This window comes from Lagopus muta, chromosome 4 (genome assembly GCF_023343835.1).
Source record: "Lagopus muta isolate bLagMut1 chromosome 4, bLagMut1 primary, whole genome shotgun sequence".
In the NCBI taxonomy this organism is placed as follows: domain Eukaryota; kingdom Metazoa; phylum Chordata; class Aves; order Galliformes; family Phasianidae; genus Lagopus; species Lagopus muta.
The window spans coordinates 60,983,473-60,992,707 of record NC_064436.1 but is presented as its reverse complement, the minus strand read 5'-3'; positions in this window follow the sequence as shown (position 1 = coordinate 60,992,707).

Here is a 9,235-nt window from a genome sequence, read left to right as displayed (position 1 = left end):
GACTAAATGAAATGTGATATTTGACACCACCCAGTAAAGAAAAGCCATATCCTCTTAAAGGATTGAGAATTTGAAAGAAAGAAAAATAGCTTCAGGTTATTTGCAGATGTTTTCTAAAATTGCATGAATGTTATCAATCATGTTCTTCACCATTTCTTCAAAAATAATGCCTGAGGATATGGATGATGGGATACAGCAACTAAGAATACTAGTAAAAAACAAACATTGACCAAGATTTCTTCCGCATCTGAGAAACTCACCCTTAGCTGACTAAACATGTAGACCATGGCGACTCAAGGGATGTAACTTTGGTATTTCATTTTTGAGATATAACAGTTATTTAGATTTTCATATATCTTTTCCAGCAGTAATCTATTCCCCCTTCTACTGTTGAAAATAAGATAAGATTAAGTGCAGTCACTTAAGCAAAATTAAAATAGTGCTAAAAATTTTATTCTGTTTGTGTATTGTATGTTTGAGGAAAAAAAAAAGAATGAAAAACAGAAAAAAAAAAGTGTAGAATTTTTTAAATGGGCAAATATAAGTATCTAAGGTCTTGAAAACAGGTTGTCCCAAATCTTGGTTCTTCCATCTTCTTATTTTTTTTTTTTTTGTACACGTACTTTTTAGTAAGTATTCACTGGTGAATATAGCTAGTAAACACTTGAGTCTTTGTGGCCTACACATAGTCCAGTTGACAATTTGAGCAACTTTACTACAGACTGTGGTATGAATGACTTTATTCTCTTCTTGCTCTGACCTAAGTAATCAAAACCATGAGAAATTATTTTTTTTTTTAAAGAAGCAATGAATATATTAAAGATGTGTTGCCCACCAGTGCTTGTCTAGTTCAAAATTTTAAAAGTTTTTTACACTGATGGGAACTGTTTGAATAACCTAGACATCTATGCTTGATTTTCATTGTTGAGCAGTAGTAAATCCAAAAGAAGCAGTGTAGTAGTACACTGTTAAATTAAGAAAAAAAAAAAAAAAAAAAAGAGAGAGAGAGAGAAAGAGAGGATCACCAAGTGTCCTGAGATTGTTTTCCTTTTATTTGAGTTCTCTAAACTACTTTGACCACAATGGAAAAACACTGCTGAATATCCCACACACATTGTTACTTTAATAAAATACCAGACTGGACACATATTCTATTTGATGCTTACAAGACTATCTCAAATCAGCTGTGACATTGAGAATATATGTACTGGCTTAATCTGAAACTTTATATTAAGCTGTTTTAGCTAAATTTACAAAAGCAAACATGAAAACATGCCTCAATTGCTCTTTTGAGAAAAGAAAATCATTCACAGTTTCCCTCCTAACATAATTCAGGGGAACTTGAGGCTCAGTTTCACAATTCCCTTCTTACAAATATTCAAAATTAAATGCAAGATAATTTTATGCTCTCATTGATGGCATATCAGTTATTGACCAACTGAGCAAAGTTTCTGCATAATGTAGCAAAAGAAACATCAAAGCAGAATTGTTTAAAATCAAAATACAGTTGTATCAGCCATGTATCAGTTTAACAAAAATGCAAACAGAGCAAACTTACAGTGCATTCTATATACAGACAAGACAATAAAGGGTTACAAACTTTTTCATTGTATAAAAATAAAAAGTTCTGTAAGATCTTGAATAAGAAGAAAAGAGGATGATTTTAGAGCATGCACTTGTAGCCTTCTTCCAGAACTATACCTCTCTAATGGGTCTTGTAAACCGCATGCTTCAAAATGTGTCCTGCTGTAGTCTTCTTTCCAGTAGAGCCTCTAATACTTTGCACAGCAGTGAAGGGGATGGAAGGGTCATGGAGAGGACAACCAAGGAGGAGGATTTGCAGGAATATGCCAAAATCTGGACATCCTATGGAGTCGTGCATGGCTCAGTGCAGACATGATGTAGAGAAGTCTGTCCCATGTGGCCATACTCGCACAAACTTTTGCTCCAGACTCACACAGGAAAAGAGCCACACAACAGAGCTGCCCTATCAGATGGGAGGAAGATCTACACACTCCACATCCAGTTACTCTTTCCATGAGTCCGTTCAACTTGGATCCTTATTCACAACCTCAGCATTTTGCTCTAATCTCTTGTGGCAAGGGAATGTCATGTTAGATATGGCCCTTGAGCCAAATTTCAAATTGTTAACTTAACCCAGGACTGGAGCTTTATTTGAATGGAGCTTAGCTGATTTATGTGAACTGAGAAAGTGGCCTATTGTATGAATCAAAATTCCATGTCTCAGCAGCCCAGTAAAATAAAACCTTAAATTGTGAGTGCAGAGGTCCAAAGGCAGCAATCTAAATATTTTTAAATGCTCAATCTAAGTTTATATTACATTTAACTTGTTGTAAACTATATCCAGTACATTTTTAAACAGGGTCTAACAATAGTTTATCAAAATTAATTAAAAAATAGAAGGGAGTTTGGAAAACATGAACAAATACATTTGGGTAATCCAGGTACAGATTTAAGAATAAAGTTCAGAAGTACTAAATGAGGAGCTTGAAAAATGGAAGATATTTGCATGATACAAAGGCCAAGACCATGGAGAAGTTTCTTCAGTGCTGCTTTATATTTTGTCTCTTGCCAATTCAAAAAGATGTATTTGGGGCTTTAAAAAAAGACAAAAACAAAAACAAAAACAAAAAAAAACCAACAAGACATTCTGAAGTTTCTAACATACGATTGTTGTAATTGTAGGAAGCTGGATACTGTGCATCTTCAAAATACCATGTTTAAATGTAGTTCCCTTCCTGTTCAATCTTGGGATCTTCTACTTCAAAATTAATACCAAATAGAATATAAAGGGAATGCTAGTTAACAAAAATGTAATAATATAAGTAAATATTTACATGAGAGTTCCGTGGTCTATAAATGCAATTATGAAGCAATATTAAGTACTTAGAAGATCTCCAAACTAGCACAGTTTTTGCACGTTTACTGTTGTTTAATGTTGTTTATGTATTGTTTACTGCCAAGATACAGTTTTTGGCATCATCGTCAAATATTTTCCACTGAAATTCTCCCTTATTTTGGGTAGAGGTTAAGCATTATTCTTATCTCTAAAAGTGAGTCACTTACGTATTGCAAGGCTCCCAGCTTTATTCCCTTTACTCTTGAAATGGCTTGAAACATACAGGCAGATCCTACTGAATTACTGAAGATGCAAGTAGCTCAAGATTTCTTTTAAAATTTTGGTAGCACATGTCAGAACATCTTTATTATTCAAGTCATAATTCTAATGCAAGCTTATAACAGGGGTACTTTTAGATGGGAGGAAGTCCATCCCTAAAGCAACCCCACTTTGCTGGTAGATCCCCGATTCACATTGCTAAAACTTTGCAGAAAACAGGTAACCAGACTTCACTTGGTTTAAAATAAACATTGACCAATTAGTGCACTTTTTTCCAGACTCATTCTTAGAAATAGAAGTGATTTGTTTCCAGCATTAAGTGGTATGTGGCAGACAACCAGGATTCAGCAAGGGTGATGAAAAGTCTGGCAGACCTAAAAACAAGTAAAAATGGTTTCTAAAAAAAGTAAAGCAACAGAGCAAACATAATTGGTAAAAGGTATAACAAGGACTGCTTTTCTCTACTTTAATAAGAAATTGTGATTCAGTGACCCAGAAAATACCAGACATGAACTTATATCAACTAGCAAGAAAACAAAAGAAACATTGAATCACTTTGTTAGATTATCTCAAACAATTCCACATATCTAACAAAGAAGAAAAAATAGGTTGGAAAGAAAAGAATTAATCAAAAATGTATCAGTAAAGGACAGAATCTTAGGCTAAGATACTTGCTCATACACACCTCAATCTTCCTGAAGCTTGAGTTGTAACATAGTTACAAGTCTTTCAAGATCTTAACAAACCTATAGCTGTCAACAAATAAGAAAATGTGGGAAACTTAAAAAGAGTTTATGATCTGAGATACTTATTATTAACATTTAATTAATATGTTTACCATTACTTCATGGTGAATAACATTTACTCAACTGTATGTTTGTGTAGGGACTATTGTTATATCTGGTATGCAAGAAAAACAGAAAAATATATTTCTTCTACAGTGTAGAATTAACAAACCTGCAGGAGAGCACAAAGGGAAATCACTTTTCAAGTTACATAGCAGGCATTCTACACGTTTTTTCTTGAGTTTGATCCATCAGTATGAAATGTACACATTCTAACTGCCTTTATGCCATGTAAATCTTAACCAACATGAGACAAAATTTCAGGATTCAAGAAAATTGAAGCATGTATCACATTTAATCTACCAGAAAAATAAATGCAGAACTATGCCTTGAGTTATAAATGCAAGAAGTAATAGTTTCTAGTGTTCGATAGACAGTGGTGATGTACTTATTTTTCTATCTTGATTTTTTTATAGTTTAGTTCCTTCTGCTTAGTACTAACATCAGTTTTGAAAACATGGACAAAAAAATACAGAACCACGTTTTACAGTGATGCTCCATTCTTCAGTTATGAATTGAGAATGAAGTTACCACTGTATACAGTAGGTTGTTCAAGGCTGAAGATACTCTTTCAAAGGAAACTACAAATAACAAGAATTTACTTCAGAATATCAAGAAAATATGGATAATTTGCTTCACTGACACTGAAAAACAGCAGTTACATAAACTTTAGGTAAACGTTAGAAAACATTCAGAATAAAAGATACGTTACTTTGAAAGAAAGAGAAATGCTCCACTTATTGTACTCATTCATACCCATTGCTGGATGTTGTGTTGAGGGACATGGTTTAGTGGGAGCTATTGGGAATAGGTGAACGGTTGGACTGGATGATCTTTTAGGTCTTTTCCAACCTTGGTGATTCTATGATTCTATGATTCTATGATTCTGAGATTCCAACTTCCAAAAAAATTAGTATTTTCCTTGCAATTATGAAATATCCCTTCTGTTGACTTGGCAAAGAAAGAATTATTTGAGCAGATTTTGTATATCTGCTACATCAGGAAAAACACCTGCTGAAAAATTTCAAGAGTTTCCCAGCACATAGCCATTCCAAAAAAAAGGTCTCTAAATAACATATAAGTTTTATGATAATTTAAATCAGATTAATCTCATTTAGTTTGCATTTTCATGCAAAGATACAATCCATATATTATGTAATTGTGCTGCAAGAGAAACTCAACCTGTCTTTTCAGTGCCAAAGTGCTAGATAGAGAAAAATCTGCTGGGAAATTCAACATTATCTTTCCTCACTTCGTTATCTGAAATAACAAAATGGATGCAGAAATGGGCACATCTCCTTTGAACATCAGCTGAGAGTAACAACAAGAGGGAAAATTATATTTATATATTAAAACGCTTTCCAACTCTGCTAATATTTTTTTTATGTTATCAAGGAAAGTGGTATGTCTGGCTTTCCAATGTTAATTACTTTGAATATCACTACCTAGAGCACCACAGCACCAGGTCCCTATAAAGCAGTTCCTATGACATTTGTCTTGGTACCTGTCAGAAGTTTACCATTTTTCCAGGTAACACCAATGTTTGCAGTGTGTACCTGCCTCTGGCATCCTTTTCTAGGTTTCTTCTCCATTACAATATACTGTATTTGCACTCCAGATGATGACTTTATCTATGTTGGGCGCAGACAGGAGCTTTAAGTATTTTAATGTTGCTTAACACGATTATTTGCAACTCATTTTACTCCTTCCAAGTGCCCTTGCTTTCTTGGAGCATACTTCCCTCATTGAAGAGCACGCTGAACCATGTTTCTTCTTTCCTAGTAAAGGGACCTGAAGCCACAAAACGACTGCAGGCATCATTTTGGAAGGGTTTGGTTTGATTTTAGTAGCTGTTACAGCTTGGAAAAGAATAGAGGAGGAAGCATATGCAACATGAGGACCTTTATTTAAAGCCAGAGAGTGCCACCGTGTGGCTGCAGGTTTTTAGACTGGTAATGGTTTATGTTATCGTCCTGGAAAAACTTAAATGTTAAGAATGAATGGATTCGACCTCTCTAAAGCCAGCATGAACTTATCTGAAAAGGCTAAAGTTGCAAATATAGGGAGAAAAAAAACAACAGTGGAACTCTTAAGTAAAAAAGAAATAAACATATGTCTGAGCACCCAATATCCAGGAAACCCACGTTAATTTCTAATCCAGAGGCTGTATTTTATGCAGTAGTGTTTAAAACAAGTCTTTCAGAGCGCAGGTGGTGGAGATCAACCTTCTTTTTACTCCCTGGTGAATCCCTTAGCCCAGAGAGAAGAGAGTTGTTCTTCCTCTTTACACACCCCCAGAGAGTACACATGGTTTGACATACCATTTTATCTGACCAGGAGAGATGGACTCAGCCTTCTGATAAGGATGCTCTGAATTTTCCTCTTCAGAAATGGGTGCTTCTCCAGGCTGACAAATGCATGGAGAGATCGAGGAGATCCTTTTCCAGTACTTAAGTATTCCACACAATAACAGTAGTATCAAGGAAAATGAAAAACACTACCACTCCCTTCTCTCCAATCCTCCTTCCTAATTCCTCCTTCCTAATTTTAAAATGCAGGAAGGACACCTGGAAACATATGTCCTTCATGGATAAGAAAACATTAGTGTATAACTTGGAGTCTGACAGGGTTCTAGGTATGCAGCTGCTCACCAATATATGCCTTCCTGTAAGCAGAAGCTTGCTCTTTTTTCAATTCAGGCAGAAGTGCCATATGTGCCAGGGCCTGCAGAGCTTTTAACATCTCATCAGGGATTTTTTGGCTAATCAATTGAGTATCAAACTTTTTTTCTATTCAGTGGCTATATAACTAGTGCTAAGTATATGCCCACCAAATCTACATCTCCTTCTTGTGTCTTTTTTCATATGTCATCCAAATGTCCTATTCCTCACTGTCTTTTTTAACAAACACTCTGCAGAGGTATGCTTTTTTATACTCTTATTAAGGAGGCATCCAGATACCATGCTGTTCCACCTTTTTGCTTCATTAAACTTGAAGAATGTTCTGCCAGTCACCTAGCCAAAACTGATAATTTACAAAACAGTTATGAGAAAACAGAGCAGAAGTCTGACATTCTCTAGACTTGCACCCACAAACATGCCACGTGAGATTCATCTCATCCACCTGTAGCATTCTTCATTGTAAGCTGCTGACCATTCTCTGAAGCTAGGAGGCAGTATGGCCTTCTGACTAGTGTCCTGAAGGGAAGATGAATCCTAGCACTCCTAATTAAAGGGAACAAAACTTAGTAGTAAAATACTTTAGCCCAGATTTGGTTATTCCCAGAATGTGTGAATTCCAACTTTGCTGTTCATGTATCACATTTCTTACTAGAGAACCATAAAATGTTTTCTGGGGACAAAGGCATATTTAAAAATCAAACAGGTTTTGAAGCAACTTTTGAAAATTTAAATGCCATTTAGGCATCTGGCAGAGATGAAGTTCTTTGAAGTTCTATGCCTATGACTCGCTTTAACCACACTAAGTAGGAAAAGTCATAATTCCCGTGTCATCAAAATAAAGAGAGAGTATTCAGGTGCTGCTTTTTGAAATCTGGCTACATTTTTCGTATCAAATCATATGCTATAAACTGCACAAGCTCTGATTTTGAAGGGTTTAGTAACAAAGGACTGTATTGCCTGTGGAATTCTGTGGGATCAAGGCAAGAATATGAAGTAGCAGTGCTAGTAAGAAGGCAAGTGTTATCAGAAGAATAAAATTGTGGATTAGGAAACACAGCTTCCTTTCCTAGAATACGAAGAGACTGCCTGTGATAACAGTAATCAGAACCAGAGACACTGCCAACCAAGTTAATTAACAGAGAGTAATATCCACAGTTTTCCCAGCTCTTCTGAGAAAATACAAGGCTTCTGTTGAATTTTCAGGCCCAGGTAGGAAGAGGACAAGAATTTCCCCATTCGTTTTGGGATAGCATGATACCAGTCTGATTCCAAGCTACCTGCACATTAAAACTTTCAACTTTAATGCTTAGTTCAAGTCTGTGTGTTCAGGAAAACTGTGTGCAGAATTGCAGTCGATACTAAGGGTCTTATTCGCTCTCCACCTCAATGCTTTTTTCTTTTTTAAAATCAAAGTGCTGAGAAATGTTTGATAAGTGCCACATATTTACAAACAATAGATTATCACTTTCATAATTTTTAGCATTTAATCCTCTGTGCGAGAGTGAAAACACAGGCACATATAAGTTCTCTTTACAGTGTTGGAATAGAAAACCAGAGATACGGTTAATGTGCAAGAAACCTCCTAGAACTACCAGATATGCAGAGCTTAAGTCTAAGCAGCTACAGCTGAATCTGTAATTCAATTTCTAGACACTTGAGCCAAAAAAAGATCTACAGATTTTTCTTGTATACCTAGATAGTCAAATTTTCTCTTGTAGGTACTTGATACTTATTCTGACGGTGTCAACTGTCTGTTGCATTAGTAGTGCTTGTAGGTCTCAGGAAGAAGATATTCTTTCCATCTCTCTAGAAAGTATCCCAAGTGTCATCTATCTTCATATATTTAAGCATACTGTATTTCTTTAGTAAGAAGTCAACAAACCAATAAGGAATTCACAATTCCTTATTGTCAGGGAGATGACAAATGTCAGATATCTGAATGCATAAATGAGAAGTGTTCATTCTGCTGTGAATGACTTTTTAGTAAAAGAAAGATTCCTGGACAAAGAACCAAGGTAATGAAAATATATAGCTACACAGACAAGAACATATAGGTTGTTTAAATATAAATTTTTTCTTGCACCTTTCACTTTCCCCAGGTTTGACAACATAAAATACGTAGCTAACAACTCCCAGCTGATTTCTGACATCTTCCAAAGAAAATTCTAGGCTTCATAAAGTCTCTTAAAAACACAGTAAACTGTTTCTGTATGAAGTTGTCTACAGAAAGGAGAAATGGTTTCAAAGTTTCTCAGAATGCATAATTTTATCAGACTTCCTTTCTTAGACATGCATATTCAATATATGCAACATAATCCACTATGTCATTTCTCATATAGCTTTGATATGAAAATGTTTTGAGGAACAAAGATTCAGATCTAATTCCAAAATTAACAGTGTAGTATTTTTGCAATGAATCTGAAGGAGTACATTTTTCTGACTATAATGTAATGATACGTGGTAGAAAATTCTGTATTAAGTCATTGCAGACAATGCTGATAGCTCTGAAAAAGGTCAATTAAAAATGTCTTCGAAAAGAGAAAGAGAGCCTTCACACATCTGCTGAAATG